The sequence below is a fragment of the Watersipora subatra genome, chromosome 6 (genome assembly GCF_963576615.1).
Source record: "Watersipora subatra chromosome 6, tzWatSuba1.1, whole genome shotgun sequence".
Taxonomy (NCBI): Eukaryota; Metazoa; Bryozoa; class Gymnolaemata; order Cheilostomatida; family Watersiporidae; genus Watersipora; species Watersipora subatra.
Window position 1 is genome coordinate 24,736,875 of NC_088713.1, and position 22,362 is coordinate 24,759,236.

A 22,362-nucleotide genomic window follows, 5' to 3' on the forward strand; every position below is an offset into this window, starting at 1 on the left:
CACATTTGCCGTTTCCATCTTTTGCAAGCTTGGAACATTTGATAAAAATTTGTGTGTAACAAAAATCAATTATAGCAAATAGCATGTTTCTCTGCTACAGCACTATGTCTGTTTAGTAACTGCGCAGTTAGAAATGTTATAAATAAAAACTGCTACTTTGTGCTCTGTTCAATCATCAACAGAACCGGTGGTCTACAGTGGACAAGGTCTGCTGCAAACTACTTTTAAAGCACATAAATTACATAATTTTGTTATTATATATTTCAATACATCCATGTCTTGGCCTTCGAATGAGCCTGTTTTCAATACACAAAGAATAATAGAACTATGAAAAACAGGGTGTCAAAAATATGTCCTGCAAAAAAAACACTTGGTTCAGGTTCTCAAATTTTGACGTCATCATTATCATTCATCCCTTTCGTTGCCATTGAGACTGCGCTTTTTTGTGACCATCAGTGCTCTTAAACCTAGAGAGAGCTAATAATAAACTAGCATTTTAGATAATCAACAATGCCCGGGGATCGTGCTAACGCCCGACCAATACAAACACATGTTCTGAGTTAATAGATTTTGGGTGATTGTTAGAGTTTGCTTTTTTCATCCTTTTGTTCATTTTAAACGTAGTAATTATTATCACATTGTTTTACATGATGGCATTGTTTGTTGAACTTTTGTAGTGAACTTGATTAATAACTAATTAGTAATTAGATATAAATATTAAAGTTGAAATATTTATATTATATTATTAAATATTTGAATAAATTGTATGATAAATAGAATACAGATGTATTGGACAGTGAAATTAATCACTTTGTGTATGATACTAGCTTATAGGCAAATTAAGTTATTTACAGTTGGCTTCTCTATTTTGAACAAACCCAGAGTACAGTGAGTCAACAACCCCAATGATTGATTTAATTCAATTGACTTCTACAACAAAATGAAACAAAAACAGAAATGACTACTAACAACATACCTGGTTGTTGGCCACCCATGGCTGTTCAACCTCTAATCAATAAAATTACTAACCATCATTTATTGATCTTTGGTGATTAAGGAATATCAAGATGTAAGAAGATGGTGCCACTGTAGACATTGTGCTTTGATGTCTACTGGAGCCCAGAATGTATGCTGTCAAGAACATGCTGTAGGATCAGAAAAGATTTTGACGGGAGACAGGTTAGTGCCAATTCAATGGTTATCACCGGTATTGGAACATAATGCTTGCTTTTGGCTATACCCCAGCAGTACTGTGACTCTTGTATGCGGGATTGACATGTTTTGTTGTTTGCTCACTTTAGTTGCATAACAATGAATCTGGGGTGGAACAACTACTAAAGGAGGCACCTCTAGAAGTGTCTAGGAACCAATACCTGGTATATCATGGTAAGTAGTTATCATACTTGTTGCCTCTCAATTCCAGTGATTTGATATAATAGCAGTGATTATATTAACAGTTTATAAGCACATTTATTACTAATTATATTTTATTTCTAGATGACAAACATGTTCTTACTGGTGAAACAGTGGAACAAGGGCTAAAGGGGAGGTTCTTTGGCTATCGAAACCTGGTGTTCTGGCTATATCCTGGACTTTGAAAGAATGAGAGACATCAGCTTCCAGCTTGCATGTACCACTATGTACATTTAAAATTTCCTAACACTGATAATAAGTTACTTTATAGTGAATATCATGAATAGATTGAAACTGTTGGGCATATGCTGGTTGCCCTATAAATAAATTCATCACATAGCTGTTTTTATCTTCTAACTTTAAAAACATTAATAAAATACAGCAGGAAACTGAAACAATTATTTTTCCGCTTAGCAGTTGTCTTGTTTGAAGCCTCCTTGTTGGTGTCAGTCTTATTCTCGGTAGTCGTCTTCTTCTTTGTTGGTGCTGGAGTTTGACCTTTGAAAACAATAACACTACTTAACAACTGTGTGCTACACGCTTACCAAACCATCACATGTACAACCTGTCAAGTAGGCATCCTTTCAGCATGCTGTTTGTGCTCTTGTTAGCATTAGTTTATATTATTTCTTGTCTTTGGGGAGAGGATAGAAAAACTAAGGATAATATTCAAGTTATGAAGATATCGATAAGATTGCTTTGTATATGACAGAAATTCCTACCTGCCTTGTGTCAACTTCAGGTGTGGGCTCTTGTGGAAGTATTTGCTGTTGTAGTAGTCTTATTATCTGAAGAGTTCATATCACTTTCCATGTTGCTTTCTAAACTTGATTATGCTTCAATAAATATACTGTCATTGATAAACTGTCGACCTGCAGTGGTGTGGGCCTAGGAATATATGTAATTTGGCCTCTAAATGTAAATTAACTGTAAATGTAAACTAATTGTAAATGTAAATTAAATTGTAAATGACTAAATGTAAATTAATTGGCCTCAGTTGCGCCCCTCAACATCACAATGAAAATATATGGCTAGTGCATAATATCATCGAAAAAACGTAAAATGGTGCTTGGAATTTGAGCTATTTATTAAAGAAACAATATATACATGGAGAGCTGATGACACTGATTCTTTTGTCATCTTCATCGGTTCTCTGAAGTTGTCTTACCTTCGCCTGCCTCTAGCGTCATTATCGTAGTTGATAAATAAGTGGTAAGAGCACACAACGCTGAATATCAAAATTGTGACGTAATAATTTACAACCTATAACATTGAGCATTTCTGCCGTAAAGCTCGGGGGAAATCTTATAAACACCAACAAATGTCTATCTCACCATGTCAAACAATGGCTAATTTGAAAGCCAAGATATTGAAAAACCTGAATTAGCTGAAACAATTCTGATACAATTGATGTGCTTTAAGTTAATTTGACACTTGATTTAGTTTGGAATATCTGTTCTTTCAGGCTGCATAACTTGCTCCATACGGTAACTGTTGGTAATCAGCTTTGAGAATTGAGTTTGAAGACTATCAGGCAACACAAAATCTCAAGAACAAAGAATGCTTAAGCATTTCTTATTAAATTTTTTGAGTTGTCATCCATTTCACTTGACAAACTGAAGACACATGATGTGGTAAGTTCTCACATGCTCTCAGTATGTTTTTAAATAACTACCGCCATGTTCCAATCTGCACTTTGTTGTAACCACGCATTCATTTGTCTAATAAAAGTAGTCTCTCACTTACCGAGCATTTTTATCATAACAGTTATTATAGCAGCTGAGGCTTTTGTCTATTTTGTTATTGCAAATTAGTTTCCAATCAGAGACTTGTTATGATAATTGTGCTGTACAAGTTGTTTTAAAAGGTTTATCAAGTACTAAGTTATTTGTTTTATATATAAGTTTTTCATTATTAACATATTTATCTAAAGTTTCAACTTAATGAAACGGCAATCTCTACTTTAACAAACTGCCTGAGGTTTGACTGTTTAACATGATGTCTATGGTGTGCACATCTATGCAAATCAATTGAGAACTTGCCACAGAAGGCAACTCTTTTACTAATCAACTTCTACCGTTGGGTCTGTTGGTACTAGAACAGTAAACCATCATAGCAATGTGACAAGTGGCTGTCATATCAACTCATCAAGGCTAATTTTATTAATAACTAGTTATGCCAAGGCAGTCAATTAGTGCAGGTAATAGTGTGCTGGGCAATCAAGCTGAAGGGTGTGAGTTCAAATTCTGTTGAAAGCATTTCTTTTCTATAACATTTCAGCAAGACTTCAGACATGTAGCCGCACAAACAAACCTGCCTCTTATTATAGTAAATATTATGGAATACACATTCATGTAGATATATGCCTCTTTGCCTCAAAAATAGGAGAGTCTAGGGCACTGATGGCCCCACTTTTCAGGCCAGCGGCAACCTTGACTTTTAACATTTGACAGGTGGGTCGGACAGCACAAGATACGATACAAATAAAAGACTGTATTTATTAACGACTCTTATGAAACAAATAGAAAATAGTATTAAATATATTCAACAATTTTGTATGAAAGCTCTTTGCACATATTTTTGATTTTGCTACATTTTGTAGGAAAATCTGGCTGTCTAGGTGCAATAGGAGGAAAAGGGGAGTCTAGGTGTACTGGAAGAAAAACTATAAAGGTGCAAATGTGGACCACATGTGCAAATTTTTTTCTATGGTTTTGATTGGAATCACCAACAGAATCTAAAGCGCAAATGTTTTTGACTGAAATTTACAGAATTGTCAAGGTTGTACATGCTGATATAAACACACCATATGCCGGTGCACACCGAGATCTTCGTCGAAACGGTTTCAATTTGCTGAACAAATTATTAGCGAGCCAATCCTGTGAATTTCTGTTCACAAATTTTGGTTCATGCGTGGTCTGTGTACAAACAACGATCGACGGTTTAACAGTTTTAATATTGAAGATGCTCAACATGTTTTGTTGAGAAAACCTGCAAATAAACACTTTTGCCTTTTCTACATTTAAATTCGATTTATTTTCTCTGTTCGATGACGATTGACAATATTATTCTGATTACAAAGTGCAATGATGTTAAAGTTTAAAATTTAAAGTTTCAAAGTTTTAATTTGTGTTGAACCTTATTTTTCAATGCTGGTTAGTTTTGCAAGAGCCATGTGAGCCCCAAATCAATGAGACGTGTAGGGTTGGACAAAATCCTGTTAAACTAGATCAAACTATAAAACTTGGTAGTAGTTCAAGGATTTAACAGAATAGGTATAACTAAGACATGACTGCCACCAATAGGCTGTTTGTTTACTGTTGATTAGAAATTGACTTATTCATCAATAATTAATATTATATTATAATTAATTGATTTATTCATCAGCTGTCACTATGATTTTATAGTGTAGAAAACTTCTCTAGTACTTACTGTCTACTCATGTATATAATACTGATACTTTATTATAAAGTGAGTTATATGTTAATTTGGAGTTCATGCCTTCATTTCATCCCTTGCATACCACGAGCCAAATATAGTCTAGGAGCAGAGTAGCTCAATTGTGAGTTGGTATTACTTTACTCAACTTATGCATTATGATGCATGCGAAAGAATCTTCAATATTCTTTTTGCGAATTCTTTTGGAATGCTCTGTAATGTCGTTGCTTATATATTATACAAGCACTGTACTGTGCTCACTGTACTTTCATGTTTAAATTACATACTCATCAAATGGCGGAGGCGTAATAAACAAGTCGATCACTGTTGCCATTGTGACAAGGAATTTCACGGACTGTGATTGGATAATTGGAACAAAACATCATAACCCGCCAGATTGCTTAGTAATGCAACCTACTAGTAGTAAACTAATAGCATGTTCTGCGTTCCTGAGCTACTAACCTCAAGTGATTTAGCAGTTCTATCACCTCAAAAGATAACATCGGTAACTGTCACACTGTTACAAACTTATCTGTGTTTACATCAGCCAGTTGTTCTCAGCATAGCTTCTGATTATATATTGGGGTCAGAAATGATGAAATGCTAGTCCTGCAGTCACTGCCGTGAAAAAATATAGATCAAGCAATCTGTGCTGGCCAATCACTATCGCAGGACTGGTGAACATTACAGATGTTGTCGTGGATGCTCGCAACACAATCGGGAAAGTATGACAGATGTAAACTTTCCTGATAGTTTACAAAAAAGATTACACCGTAGGGGTTTTGAACTCGCAGACTTTGGCTCAATAGATCAATGCTTTGCCAGCTGCTCCTCTGATACAATATTGGGAACGTTTGACTGCAGCAATAATTGTTGATAGTGGTGCGAAAATATTACATAGTAGGGGAATTCAAACTTAAAAATTTTTGCTCGAAGACTAATGGTCTAACACCCGCACCAAACCTTAAAAGCCTGACACACAGTGATGTAATGTAAACCAGACTTTAGTAGACTAGTTTCATTGAAATGAAACAATCATAGGCCTGCATTGATCCAATAGAAAATGTGTTTACATGTGAAGTTGAGCTGAGTTTTTGAGCTGCAAGTCAAATTTCCAATATCTCAGGCTAAGTGAGCATGAATATAAGCTATCAATGCCTTCTCATAATTATATGCTAGTACTCTGGTAGTGAGATGTGTCAATAAAGCATAGATAATAACTGTTTGTTCCCTTAAAGATGTAGTTGCGTCAAAAATGAAATTAGGACCCATAAAAGGCTAAAACATCAGCTACAATTTGATGCCATTTTTGTCTTTGTAGACCAACCCTGTCCAGAGATATATGCGTTTGAATGAGGCCTTCTTTTAAAAAGCTCACGTTCCGGCGGGTGCCAATTTCGTGACGTCACAAGCTTGTTTTCTGAAACGAAACCACGAGCGATAAATATGAGGTCGCTTCGTTAGCCAATCACGAGCGCGAAATTTTTATATAGGCCGTAATAAATGTTATCACTCGTAAAACGCGTTGTCTGTGATCTCGAAGATTCTCATCGCTAGAGAATGCATGCTCATCGTTACTGATTCAACGCGTTTCAACAATTACTAAGTTATACATAATTTTAAAATGGCTTCAAGTTCGAGCGACCGCTACTCAGAGTTATCTGAGCAACGTTTAGTAAAAGATTAGAGTAGACAGCCTATGGCCAAAGCTGACAGGCGTCAGCAGCGTTTTGCTGCAGAAGAAGACAGAATGGAGGTAAATTAACTTAGAGTCTTCTATACTTTAGTAAATGTAATATTTTTTATAGTCATAAATACATATACTAATTAATAAAATGATAATTCTTTGCTATCTCCAATCATCGTTTCATAGCTTATCTGCCGAATTTATCTGTCGAATATCTAGCTTATCTCGAATTTTCTTTGGTAAATTAGAGTCATGATTACAAATTATTTTCACTCGTAGGAAGTGGGTAAAATCGATTGATCATTGCAAATCTTTAATTTCCAGAACCAAAGCTTCGAATCGTTGGCTTGGCGTACTTGTGCCTTTATTAAATGTTTATTCGTTTTTAAAATTACACTCGCAATCTATTTAACTCCCAATTTGGAAGCTGTCAATAGATACGCTTTAGAATGACATATCTATGAATGACATATATAATGCATCTACTTTGTTTACATTTACTTGTTTTACTGATTACAGAATGTTTATGTCGTCCCACCAGCCGAAGAAGCTTTGTCGTTGTGTGGAAACTGCCATAAAGGAGAAAGCGAGACTTGAATGCGTGCTGGATGATGTTTTGTTTGAGTTTGTTGCAGTAGATGAATTTGTCTTATTGTATCAGCTAATACTATGTGAGTGGCCACGACTTGATGAATATTTTTAATAAAAGCTTTATGCCGAGATGAAAATATTTTTGCTTGTAAAAATTATATAATAAAATAATATTGTTGAAGATAATGCAAAACATGATTTGCAGAATATTGTAGTGAATCGGATATGGTATATGGGTGTCCGCAGAACTGGAGAATGTGAGTTCAAATCCAGTTTGCAGCAGACTTCCCATCCTTAAAACTCTATCCCTGTCTATATTCTTTTCAAAGAGGTGGCTTGCTAGTAGTAAGAAACTAGTAGGTAGGCAATAGGTAATAGGCGACATAATGTGGGCGGGGCTTATGGGAGGCTGTATATCGTTTATATGGGTAGCTGCAGAACTGTGCTGATACAAAGACCGCGTTCTACATAAAGTGACTAGACAGAATTACCGTAGACCGGTAGAATTGGTAGTCGGTACCCAAATGTTTACACAAGATTTGGAGAAAGTGAGTAGAACAAACTTTCAATTTTCGTTATATGAGGCCTTTTAAACATTCATAATAATGCATCTGTAGCAGGATTTAAAATTTTATTCTAGCCAACACGAGCAAATACAAAATAAGATATATGCCAATAGAGCCGCGTAAGACTAGACTTTTATCGCAAATAGCCGATGTGAATACGAGAGATAGAGAGAGGTTGCCAAACGCGTGACATCATTTTTGGCGAGGCTGGGCACGTTTTTGTGGCCTGAGCGTTTTTACGGTGATCAGATCTTTTCGGTTTTAAGCTTCAAATATCTTGGCAATGCGATCGCGTAACACAACAAACAACATATCAACTGATAGAGAAAAAAAATGCTTTCTTTTAAGATCAACTTAAATTTTGACGCAACTACATCTTTAAAATCCTACATTTAAACAGCAAGGTGCATCTTTGCAGCATAAAATATTAAAGTATTATTTTTTAAAGGCCAGTTACAATGTAATCACTGTAATATTCATCTGTAGCTGTTGTTGTGCTGCTATTTCTAATCTGATTTCTGATTTCTAATCTAAGTTCTAAGAAACTTTGATGCACCTTGGCTCAATATCCAGTGCTATACAAATCTCCTTTTACACAGTTTCTTTAATGTGTATGTATAAGTTTAATCATCTGTTTACACTAATGCATGCATTTCCTTGTTTGCATTTGTTTGATTATCCTCTATTACAACTGTTTTTAATTTCCGTTTAGTTGTTGCAGTAGTTTATTCCATATTTTACAGATAATGTATTATACATATGATACATTCCTAAACTATTATCACTTAAATCTTGAAAATGGTTTCTGTTTTGGCAGAATGTGTTGTTTTTATCGAAATACCTCATGTGCTAAGTTTCTCCATTTTGGTTTATGCATATGTAATGTAATTTTTAATATAATGGAACAGTTGTTATTTGCCTGAATATCTCATTTGCTGGGTTTATGCATCTGTAATACAACAGTTTGTATGACTAATATGGTCAACGCAAATCTATTTTACATCTACTTATCATTTATTTCCCTAGATCCCACTCCATATGTTATAAATAGGTTTTCTTCTATCAGGGCACTCTAAACCTTGTGTAGGAAGAGTTTTTGTTAACACCCAGCTGGAAAATAACTATTCAGTATGTATGGGGGCTGTATATTATTGGTTTCTCTCATTTTTCACTGTTTGTTTACAAACGGAACTAGTATGCGATTAGCTCTCTATTATGGTGTATGCATTACGTATCGCTATCAGTGTAACAGTCACATAATCGCCATTCCAAGGGTATTAAAGTGAAAGTAAACACATAAATTTAACATTGTTCCATATGATTGGTATTGCATCATACAACATTAATTCAACAACAAAAACAAAATTTTAGCAATTTTTTTACTGGTTCAGCAAGTTCAAACCTGAAAATATATTTTGGCGCATTTACCTCGGACCATCACTGAGTCGTAATTCAGCCGTTTTCGGTAACATATCCTTAGTGAGATAACGTCTAACGCATTTGAATTTTTTTGTTTAGCCGCAATCAGTTAGTTACAATGCACAGATGTCATTTTGGTAGTTGCGAATCTGACACTAGAAGGCGTGGCCTAACTCCTTTTTGAGTGTCTTTGTCTCAGTCGCAAAATTTAACAAAATTGTGGCTGTCTAAGGCAAAGCGTGCCGATTTTACTTTTCACAGACTACCTGCTAGTGCAGTCGTGTGCATTAGGCACTTCCATGAGAGCCAGTTTTATTCTGAAAAATTTGGGACAACCACAAGATTAAGGATGAAAAAGGGAGAAGTACCATTTTCTCATGGTTTTGCACCATAAAGCAAGAGGGCAGGAAAACAGGAACAGGAAAACCTCAGCTGTTAGTAATTTATACATAATTTTAAATAAATAGTGTTATCCATCATATGTAAATGATCAAAAGAAGGCTTTCATAAAAATATAATACCATTTCTGCATAATTATAACCTGTTAATTCACTTCAAGACAAAAAAGTAATTTATGAAACAGTATTATTTTAGAAAAAACAGATATTAAAATATTAAATATAACCGAGCCAACTCTAGAGTAGTAAAAAGGTTGTTATATACCACACAATAATTAGGCACAGTTGATAACATTATGCTAAAGTGTCCCTAGTTCAACCTCTTTGTATTGCTGCAGCAAATATCTTTGAAATGAAGAAAAAACCCATTTCTCAATCTCCTTGCATGGCTACTATAACTGATCCTTCTCTTTAGGTTTGCTATATAATATAACAAGTATATATTAAAAGTCTATTTTGAATTGAATACCATTTAGACTTTCACGAAATCACTCACTTCTGTTTTTTGAAATTTAATCGGCATCTCAATTATTAGCCATAAACTTTATCTACACATAAATTTTTTCCCAAAAAAGGGATATGTTGACTAAACAGCAAAAGCAGAAAGTAGATCTGCTTTTAGGTTGAGACAAAGTTTCTCTCATCTGGCTGCTGTTTGGTAATTATCAGAGTATTTTTTTGTTACTGAAACTACCCACTATTCAATAGACAGAACTAATCTGTTTACGCAATCAATTCAAAATTTACTCTATTTCAACTCCGTACTTCACCAAACATATCCTTTCATAAATAAACCATGAGATGTCTCTCCTCTGAGTGGATACTACGGTACTTCAATTCCAAAAAAAATCATTGAGTAAATCGATTCACGGCTATGATGGGAAATAATTGGTACCGCGAATGGAGACTGGAGATTGGTATTGCATATACATAATACTTTCCACAGACAGCCCGACATGTCTACTTTCCTTTCATTCAACATACTAAAGTTTCCTACTTATTACTTGATAAAGCTTGAAAGCATCACATTTTGAGTTGGAGCCTTGTTGGTAAATCATGGACCGGTGCGGAAGATGTGATAAAGTTGTTAGTAAACTTCATCTTGCGGTTGAGTGTGATTTATGTCATAGATGGTGGCACTTACGCAAATGCGTTAAATCCATATCTGTTAAGGAATACCACAAAGCTGCAAAAATTCGACAGCATGGTTTTTAGTTCGAAAAATGCCTCAATCCAATTCAAGTAAGAAACATATCTAATAAAATACATGTGAGTTTTCAGTGTATATTTTAATTGTAACTACACATAATTAGAAGCTGTGATATCTCTCAAACTGGCTGTTTGCAGAAAAGTTTGCCTGTAAAATCTGTTCCAATTACTATAGATGTTTGAAACCAATAAGGCTATTTGGGTGACAAAAGGGCACATTTCTAGGTGCATTGTTTAATTTCTATTTCATTCATGACCATCAGTTAAAATAGAAAAATAGTTTACTATTGGCGACATGATACAATAACAAAATATATCATACGATTATTTACCAGGATGCTGATAACAACGTCTATAGATCAGAGTCCACAATGAGAGAAATTACCGTTGCACAGAACCTAACTATGAATATCTCGTAAGTTTAAAATTAAATAGGAATAATATACTGCAATGTCTAGAAACTGTTATGAAAATTCCGGGTTAAAAACAGTTTGCAGTAAATGACAGGATTTGAACCTCCACCTTTTGTCTCTTTCCTATATAGTCATTACTAAAGCCTTGATCAGGTTGTCACACCTTTGTTTCTGATTTCCTATCATAATTTGTTTCATTCAAGTGAGTCTTTGAAGGAGATTTTACTTTAAATGATCTTTCAAAACTTTGTCTTGTGGAACTTTCTACCTGTTGTAAGTATTCATCATTACATTTAACATTTGTAGATGAACCATGCGGTTTTATGCTGTTTTTATGTGTTTTAGTTATTTATCCATGCTTGCAGGTGTAGATAGCCGGAGTCCATTCATCAGGTACATAGTAGGTAACAGCTCCTTATTCATTGTTTGTTTCTCCAACTGCGCTGTCAACATGCAGCAATCCCATCATCTTGGCTCCTCCAGCTGTAGACTCCAGCGGTGTGGCTATAACATTGGGATGTGAGCACAACTCTCAGTGCAGCAGGTCAAGCTGTTCATACGCAGGTTTTTGTATGGACTTTTGGAGCAACTCTAACTGTACCTGCGTGTCAGACTACACTGGACTAAGGTTGGTGTACGCTTGTTCATCTATTATTCTTCATTAGAATGCTGGCAGCCCATGAGAGGTAGTCAGATGTAACAAGTAAGTGCACAAATATTATCAGCTGCGGAGAGATAGCCAAGTGTTGTCTTAGTAGTGCACTTGTTGTCGAATACAAATTTCTGAGTTTTATTTTCATGTGGTGCAATATTTTTCCTAACGCTTTTATGGTGGCTTCAGATAAATGAACGAACTGACCTGGCTCCTATATTCTGGCTCTTGTTACTGGCTCGTAATTGTGCCCTGTATACAGTAAATTATGCATATAAGCATAAAAAAGATGTGCACAAATGTTAACCAAATATACAGGGTGATTAGTCCAAAACAGTCCAATGCATGCATTTAATTGAACATATGGTAATAACACCTACAATATGAGATATCTTATAAACCAGTAGTAAGGCTTTCCCCAGTTTAAGTAGGTGAGATACTTTAATGACTAGCTGTTGTGAATCATATAGAATTCTGGAAAATAACAATTAGGTTCATTTTAGTGTCCACTTTAATAAATGTGCAAAATTACATGTAAGTAGAAACAATGAACTTTCTATTAACTCGGATGTTCATTATGATGAGAAGTACAAAAACTTGCACAATCTCAAGTGATCCTTTGAGGTGCCTCACAAACCAGCTAACGGCCAGTCTTATAAGCTAAACTGTTTATATAAGCTAAAGTCATAAATAATATCAATGCGTGTGACGAAAAGCAAAGCTTGCTAGTTTAATGAAATATAATAACTCCGCTTGCAGCAAGTCTGAAACACCAATAACCGCTTCGACTATTTTACACCATGTCTCAACGCTGACAACTTCTGACCTTGTTACAATTACTGTAGAGTTGCTAGACAATGTAAAAATAAAATGACAGGTTAGGACCATAAGGTTAGGACCATAAGTCATTCATAACAAACATTTTAAAAATAATATCTGAGATGGTATTACTCTGACAGTCAAATGCTTGGTGTAGCTACTGTTGCACAATTATTTCTAAATACGGAAAGACAATTGATTTGTATTAGTGATAAAGTGTCAGTATATGGTTTGTAAATAATTCTGTACAATTATGGCTCTAGTAAATATTAGAATGACTGAAGAGATCTGGACTATTTCTATATGCCGTTGAGCTTGCCACAGCGTTGTAACAGCTGTAATTTCACAACACATGTGAAACTAAATTTTGTTTCCGTGTATTTAATTTTTGGAGTGATGATCTGTGAGTGCAGTTCATATCTACCGATCACGGGGTCATAAAAGTTCTATTAAAGTAGATGAGAAATGGAAGTTTTAAAAACTTTATGAAATGATTATTTCATATGCCAGCTTGACTCATAACCTTACTGATTTAGCACTTTACACAATATTGTGATAAATGCTGCCCTTATTTTACCACTCTGACTTACATACCTTATATACATTAGCCGTATATATACATTTATATGAGGTATATATTTTATATTGCTCAAACTTAAAATTAACCTTTCAAATTTTTTCAATAAAAAATGGCTTAATAAAAAAGCGACGTTAGCATTCCTTCACCTGTTTTTTATTTGGAATTTATTTATCTTTCCAAACTTCTGACAAGGTACTCTAGAATTCAGCGCTGTTTTGAATATCACCTCTATTAAAATGTCACTATAGAGAGGGTTTGAATCGTGCATCTCCACAGCGTCCATATAGAGAATTTATGGTACATGTAGGTTGTTGAATTTCTGTTACCTATTCTGATATTAAATTATGCTTTCAAGTCCATTTTTATTTTCACTCTGCACTCTTTTCAGCAAGAATTACTCTGCTGTCTGTTTTTTCCTCATTTTTTGTTTCCTTTAGAACTTGAAGGGCCATATCAGAGTAATAAAATAGTATGAGTTATTTATTGACATGAGGAGACCATATTTTTATGAAGGACAATATCTTGAAGTTATCTATTTGAGCAATCCCTCAGAGTTCGATATAGTTTTTAAGAATATTATTGTACAAACAATGCTTCAATGTTTTTGGCTTGACCTATCCGAGTATAGTTGCAAAGAAACCTTGATAACTAGATATATGCTCAGTTCCTGAGAACAATTCAGTGTTGGATGCCAACAGTCTTTGTTGGGAATTGAACTCTCATCTGTTTTTACAAGTCAGGCCTTTTGACCGCGAGGCCAGAACTGCTTTTTTGAAGTTACCACTAAGTAATTCAAGGTGGGCCCAAAACACATCCCAACCGAATAAGAAATTTGGCGGATATGAGTAGTTGAAATTATCTCTTTGATAGTGGATGCCTATAGATTTATGTAGTGCATATCTTTTAAAAAGCTTTTTTTTTCATCCGACCTTACAGCCTGGTTCCCATAACAATTGCGAGACTCCGGCAGTAACTTGAGCAGCAAAACGCTGGCGTTGCTAGGCTTGGCGGCTGTTGTCCACATATAAGCTGCATCGCTAAACATAATTGCATAATCACATAAAATTTTCGCGAAGCATGCCGTTTTGATAATGCTGACCTTCACCTGTACAGTGCATTTCGTGAAGGTTTCGCCTGCGGATCTTTGCAAAAATTGAACAGCGTCAAACTCTTGCACTGCCGCCGGCAACTACCGGCCGTCCTCGGCGCGTATGCTCCTATTTCAATGCTAACAGCCTGCGGTGCCGTCGCTAGTGCTTCGCGAAGTAGTATATGGGAACCAGGCTTAACTCTTCGCCCACTGAGAACTCTTGTAGAACTTAAGTGATCAACTTACAGTATTTAGACACAAGGACTAGCAATAAATAATATAAAATATTGGCTACTTATTTTATTAAAGAACAGGAAGTAAAGAGTGACATGCAGTGTCTGATAACATTGTAAGATTTTGCCCACAATATTCACCATTGAGATAACCTCAGCTAGTTTCCTTTTGAAATGGTTTATTCTTTATTCTAATTTACCAGCTCTTCACTAATACTTACTAATTATTAACAGTAACCATTATTAGTTGGTATATTTTAGTATTTTAAAAGTAGACCGGGAAGATATCATCCTAACAATGATTCTTGCCTTAGGTTTTGTTGCTGGTAACGACGTGGTAATCAGAAATAATGTGCCCAAATATTGATTGGTCAACAAATATCAAAATTTACTTTTTCTGTCAGAATAAAATCTTTTGAAAAAAGTAGGTAGAATGCAGTTTGAATTTGTTCAATTTGTAAATGATTGTACAATTGAGACAATCAATTCAAGCAAATCGATTGCATCTTTTGTGGCAGTACAAGCTAGTAATAACTGTAGTAGCTGCTAATAACCAATGAGAGATGAGCCATGTGCATTTTAACTGCGATCAAGTTGTATCGATTTTAATTGTGAATTATTCTGGCAGTCGGATCACCTGAAACATTAAAAACAATTGTGAATAATAAAACAACACCAACACCTTTTGATAAAATATATTTAAATTTTGCACAAGCGCATCTTTTATTTTTAATACTATTGGAAATGTCTCAGTTTTCTAGAACTAAGTCATGAGCTGACAGCTTCCGTTGAATCAAACCTTGCTAGAACTTTTCAAGCGTTCATCTGTTTGTAAACCAAAGCCAAATGTGAGGAGGCCTGCCTTCTTAGAGTGATTAATACAGCATATGTACCTGTTGACACTTGTCAGCTGCCACACGTAGCAGGACAGTGAATAAATATTTTAAAATCATAGGGAATTATAGACAGAAAATATGTAGTATTTATACACGGAGGTTGTGAAAGGAATGAGAATAGATACCAGTGATTAAAGTGATTGAGATGAGAACTGTTTATTATTGTAAACAATTCAATCTTTACTATAATAGGAGTTGTCTCTGTTTGTCCCAAGCTATGCTGAGACCATCAGGAACAAAGATTCCTCACATGACACTCGAAACCAGATGTCCGGCTTCCCAACTAAGCTTGCTACCATAATTATGTGTCACTCAACCACTCGGTTGCATTTTGGTATAATTGTGTGTATACTTATTACCCCTTACTCGTGATGCACATGACTGTCGGTGTTAGTACTAGTTTGTGATCATCGCTTCAAGTCTATTTCTTATTTTGTAGCCAACTCTCAAGAAAATCATGTTTTATAGTTAATCACGCTTCTAGTATGAGCAATAGTTGTAATTGTCTCCCTTGTTAGGAGGGGATTAGGCAAAGTAGGTCTTGCCTCTATTTTGCTTGTCTTATCAAGGAGAGCTGGAATATTTTGGTTCTGAGTCTATAGACCATCACTAGATATGGAGTAAGATGTATGCATGGTTTATGTTTTCTTTGGGTTGGCTGAGCTATCTATAAAGCTTTTGTTTTTATTTAAAACTTAGAATAAAAGTTAGAAGATTTGGGTAACCATTTTAATATTAATAAAGGTATATCTATGAGCACCCTGGTAATCCGGTATACCAAGAGGGATTGTCAGGTGTGGTAACCAATTTAATATTAATATTATAGTGTCAGTTTACTAAGATGAATGTTGCAGGTTCAAATCTTGTACAGTACAATCTTTTTTCCAATCTGGTGAAAAATCACTATATTGGAACAAATCACAATTATTACATATGAAAATCTTGTGAGAGATCTTCATGTGTACTAGTTATGTGCACAAGTATTCTCAAACGTGAAAAGGTGGCCATGTATTGTGGTTGGCAATGCAGTTGGGTTGAAATCTGAATACTTAAGGTGGATTTATATGCAGTGCATTTTTTGTGCAATAACGCTCATAGCGTTGGCTTCAAACAGACAGACTCAGCTCCTATTATAGTAAATATTGTTATACTAGATAGTTCACATGTTTGCTATTATTGAACTAAGGCTATCTTATATGAATGCATTTAAATAAATAAGTTTATAATTTAAGTTAGTGAACAGTTTAGTAACTATTTTAGCATATCTGATCAAGAGCTCCCTGTGTACCAGCAACGTCTGTAGTCCAGGTCCTTGCCATTATCACATAGAACATATGTTTAATGTTCTTCTCCTTTTGATATTGACATCTGCTATTGCTGTGTTAAGTTCGCAGTGTTACACATCTATATTGACATCCATTTTATTTTGTATTTGCTCATGATTGTTGAAGAAACACTCCAAGTATAGCCTCAGATGCATTGCCATATATGTCTCAAATGATTTAAAAACAATTTGAGTAGAATTTGTGACATTGTTTTTCTCTAAATGTTGTGTAAACATATGAGTAGCCAATGCTGATGATTGGCTGAAGATGATATCGTATATTTATCACTTTAATAGGAAGCGTGTTTGTTCAATGTGTAAATGATTGTGCAATTGAGACAACCAATCAGAGAAGATCAAGTGTGATTGCATCTTCTGAGGCAGTACAAGCTAGCAGCTGCTAATAACCAATGAGAGATGAGCCATGCACATTTTAACCACAATAGGTTTTGTCTACTCTAATTGTGAAATATCCTGGCTGTCAGATTACCTAAAACATCAAAATCAGTCACAAATGATAGAACAATACCCATACTTTCTGATAAAATATACTAAAATTTTGCACAAGTTCAACTTTAAGCTGGCAGCCATATTGAGTCCCTGACAACATATTACTTAGAGGGTTTAAATATAATTGTAGAACCAGCAATCTGTGATGTCTAATCACCATCACTGAAGAGGTTCACATTGCATATAGTCTCGTGGGTGCCTGGCACACTATCAGGATAGTTTGACAGCATCAAACACTCCCAACACTTTCTGATAAAATCTACCAACATTTTGTGCGAGTTTATCTCGTTTTTAACACTGATGAAAAGGAGTTGTCTTCCAGAGCTATTTCATTAGCTGACAACTTTTGTTGAATCAAACTTAGATTTTCAAGTGTTTTTGTGTTTGTAGAGTAAAGCCGCATGTGAGGAGGCCTGCTTACCTACAGTGATTACCACAGCATATGTACCTGTTGTTACTTGTCAGCTGCCACTGGTAGCAAGGTCGTGAAGGAATAACTTGAGATCATGGGGAAATAAAGACAGATAATATGCAGTAATACCTAATATACCTATATACTGAGGTTGTGAAAGGAATGCAAATAGATTCTAGGGATTAAAATGATTGAAATGAGAACTGTTGATTATAGTAGACAATTTGAGCATTAATATAATAGGAGTTGTCTCTGTCTGTCTGAAGCCGTTTTAAGAATGTTAGAAAAAAGATTCTTCAAACGGCATTCGAAACCAGATATTCAGCTTCCCAATAAAGCTTGCTACCGTCTGTGCCACTCGATCACTTAGTTACATTTATGAATAATTGTGTGTATACTTATTACATGTGACAACATCTCATGGTGCATGGGACTGCCGGTGTACCAGTTTGTGATCATCACTTCATATCTGTTTATGCTTTTATAGCCAATTCTCAATAAAATGATGATTTATAGCTATTCGCCATTACAGTATGAACAATAGTTGCATTTGTCTTGTATATATTACTCACCGTGTTAATTGCTTGGGCTGGTTTATGCAATGTGAATGGAAAAGTGAACTATATATTTAAATGTGACTACAGTTAAGAAGTTTAGATAAAAGATTGCTTCATGCGGGGTTTGAACTTGTGACATTCCATCTGGTTGACCAATACCTTAAATTATCTTGCGCACGACTGTAAAATTATTGTAATAGCACTCACAGCATGGCTAGAAACAGATAGACTCACATCTTGATCTGTCTCTGTGATCAAGGCCTCATTGCTCACCAAATGCGATGTTTTAATCTAGTTATTTGTCCCTATGTTGAAAGGATTTTTACCGCTTTTTTCCTTTTGGTATTGGCATCAGCTGTTGTTGTGTTTATGTTTGCAGTGTTACCCGTCTCTGTTGACATCTATTTTATTTTGTATTTGCCAATCATTGTTGGAAAAAAACTTTAAATATAGCCTGAGATACATTGTTATATTGTACGTTTTAAATACTCTAAAGAGCTTGTAGAAAGAGTTGAATTTGCGCCATTGTTTTTCTCTTACTGTTGTGTAAACATATGTTAGTAACCAATGCTGATGATTGGATAAATAAGATGTCATATATTTATCACTTTTAAACTTAAACAACTGTTAGGTACGTCATTTTAAGGGAAGTCTGAATGTTTTAACTGCTACCAAGTTTGGTCAGTTTTAATCTTGAAACATCCTGGCACTCAGAACAGCTAAAATAACAAACAGAATCTCACAGGAAAAAAGAATATCTATACTTTCTGATATAATCTACTAGAATTTGATGTGATCACATCTTTAAGGATCAGAGATTTTTGAGTTTTAGTTTATTCTAACACCTCGACAGCTGTATTGGCTGAGTAGTCAAGAGTGCCTGACATGCGATTAACAAGTTGTAGTTTGGTGTCACTAATTTTAAGTTGTAGGACCTTTTATACCACCAGAAAAGTGGTAAGAAGTACATCCTATCACATGTTGCTGTAGTTGTAAAAGAGATCTACTAAAAAATGATTGTAACATGTAGTCTTGTCAGCACAAATATTGATTTTGTAGGAAACTTTTTGTTTCCAATAGCTATAACAATGATTCACTTTTTATTGCTGTAGTTTGGCAAATTCAAATACAGCCATAAAATCACGAAAAAATCACTAAATTAAGTATATATGGCCAATAAATAGCAGCTGTGGCTTTGTGGTTTAGCACGCTTGACCTACAAACAACATATTTTGATGTCAAAAAGTGATCGAAAAGTGTCACTGCTGGTAACAACAATGGTAATTTTACCTTAAATTACTGCAACTTGGTATGTCTCAAGTATTGGAGGTTTTCTTGCCGCTGGGTTCCTGCATGTCCAGGTAAGCAGGTTTGTTCACCAATGCTCTCTAAGGTAAACTTCCATTAACTTTCACTTGGTTTCAATAGAAACTTTTGTATTTTTTTATTATTTGCGATTGTTTTTCACGCTTGATGCGTCCTGACTTCAAAAACGTTTCAAAAATAAAATATACCAAGCTTGATCGCAGTTAAAATAATCAGAAGATAAATACATTTTAAATGACATCACTAATTGCTATTGTTGAGACAGTTGATATCGGCTTTTGTATTGAAGTTGTGGCACTACATGTTTCTATGTTGTTGATCTCTTTACTACTATAGACATTATACTGACACTTTCAAATGATCGGAACATTTTAACTGCAATCAAGTTTTGTAGATTTTAATTATAAAATATCGTTGAAGTCAGGTCACCGCAAACATCAAAAATAATCTCAAATGGTAAGAAAACACCAATAATTTACGTTAAAATCTGCTATATTTTTTGTACAAGTTTATCTTAAAACTGGCAACAATATTGGGTCCCCACCAGCATATTACTTAGAGAGTTCAAGCATATGCAGAAGAGCAGCAGTGATAAGGTGTCACCTCGATAGATGCCTCACTTGATTTGACACTAGTCAACATTTTGCTATTAGCTGTCAGTTCTGTTTTCGGTGGGTCATCAACATCTTTATGAACTCCACAAGGGCAGGGTGAACATTGTACAACCTTATGCACTGAAGGGTCCAACTATAGGCCTTGATAGATGCCTTAATTGATTCTGACACTAGTCAGCTTTTTACCTTTAGCTGTCAGTTCCGTTTTCGGTGGGTCATCAACATCTTTATAAACTCCGCAAGGGCAGAGTGAACATTGTACAACCTTATGCACTGAAGGGTCCAACTATAGGCCTTGATAGATGCCTTAATTGATTCTGACACTAGTCAGCTTTTTACCTTTAGCTGTCAGTTCCGTTTTCGGTGGGTCATCAACATCTTTATGAACTCCGCAAGGGCAGAGTGAACATTGTACAATCTTATGCACTCAATGATCTTTCTGTAGTCATTACAAGCCATAGAAAAATTGTGTGTGTTGAGTCAAAATTATTAGAATCAAGGGAAGTATGAGTGTACTTTTTATTAGAGCTGATGTAGTTCTAAATATATATTTTACTTTGAGGCATTTAAACTAAGCATTGTGAATCATTGTAGATATTGCAGAGTGGTTATGAAATTATAATTCTCCCATAATTACTCTAGTAAATGAGTTACTATATTATTTGTATTTATCTAACATTGTGATTAAGATAATTGCAGTTACTTGACATTCAGAATGTGGTTTAGCTAGCCATCAAGAGAATAAACAGGGGGAAAATTAATGCCACGAGTGGGTCTTGAACCCACATACTTACTGAACACTGAGAAGATATAATTTTTATACTCATTTCTTTTATAGGACACTGAAGGCGTGTGAAAAACTGTCAAAACTGATAAATGGGACAATTGATTCCCAAAGGAGAAATGACTGACTAGCGTTTAATCAAATGTGTTTAATTACTACTTCAAATAGCTTGTTGTTATTTAACAAATTAGCGCTTTTGTACATTTGATGAAAATTAACTTGTGTTATTAATATACATGTATTATTGTATACTTTTTTGCTTTGGTATTTTAAGGTCAAACATAGACTGTAGAAACCAATTTATCAAATATGCTTCTGTTTGTTTTGATCATTTCATAAGTAGATACACGAGATATATCAAATGCAAGATGCTCAAACCCCTGGTTAAGGAAGGTCCCTAGCTAGTCCCTTATTGCTAGCTCTCAGTTTTTAGACTACTATGTAATGTAGGAATGCCTCTATAATCATGAGCCTTGCTATGCACTTTAATGATAGCACTGATTGGGGGAGGCAACTGCTATTAACCATTTCCTGCATTTCTGAAACTGACTCTAGTATTGGTATCAAGAACTAACAAGGAAATAATCTCTTCACTACTGCTTTCTAGTAGTAACCAAGTTTCACCCATTCTCTTACTTATGTTCTAATCTAGTTTGTGATGAAGATGTTATATAACAGGAGTAGATGTGTGTGTTAAACTCTACCTTCTGTACAATATATATATATATTGTGTTTTTTAAGCTGATTAGCAGACTTCACGATCAAACAAGTTTGTCAGCTGACATATAATAAAGATAATGGTACCTTTACTCTTGTCTCCAGCGACTAACTAGTTAACACATTTCTCCCCATAATAAATGGATAGATACGCTGGTTGCTGTTTAAGGTCTCTGATAATTTGCTAGCGCTTTCATGAAAATCATACAGTGGCTACATGCTGACCAGTTAACAATATCTGTTCTGGCTGTATATTAGTCAATGTAGTTACTAGTAGCCACTACTATAATATATTGGTAAGTTCTTTAGTTTGTTAAGTAGGGTTCTCTGTCGACCACTAATACTATCTAACATGAGAATGAATGAGGATAATTCGGAGTTATCTTTTCTTTGACAATATCTATGTTGAGCTAACACAGTTACTGTAGTTATTTGATTATACTATTTCATTACCATATCTATCAGAAGAAGACAAGCATGTAAATTAATATAACATTTTAACACTGCACAAATATAGTTGTTACACACGTTGTGGGATTTTTACACCACATATTGACTTTCTTTAGTAGACTTGGCAAGCCTCCAGACAGCAATGCCATAATAAATTCAGCTCTATACAAGCTTCCCTGTTATACGCGCCGCCACATTCGTGTGTCAATCAACAAGCTTTCTTCTAGTAGAGTTGGCAAGCTTCCAAAAATTCAATTTGCTGCC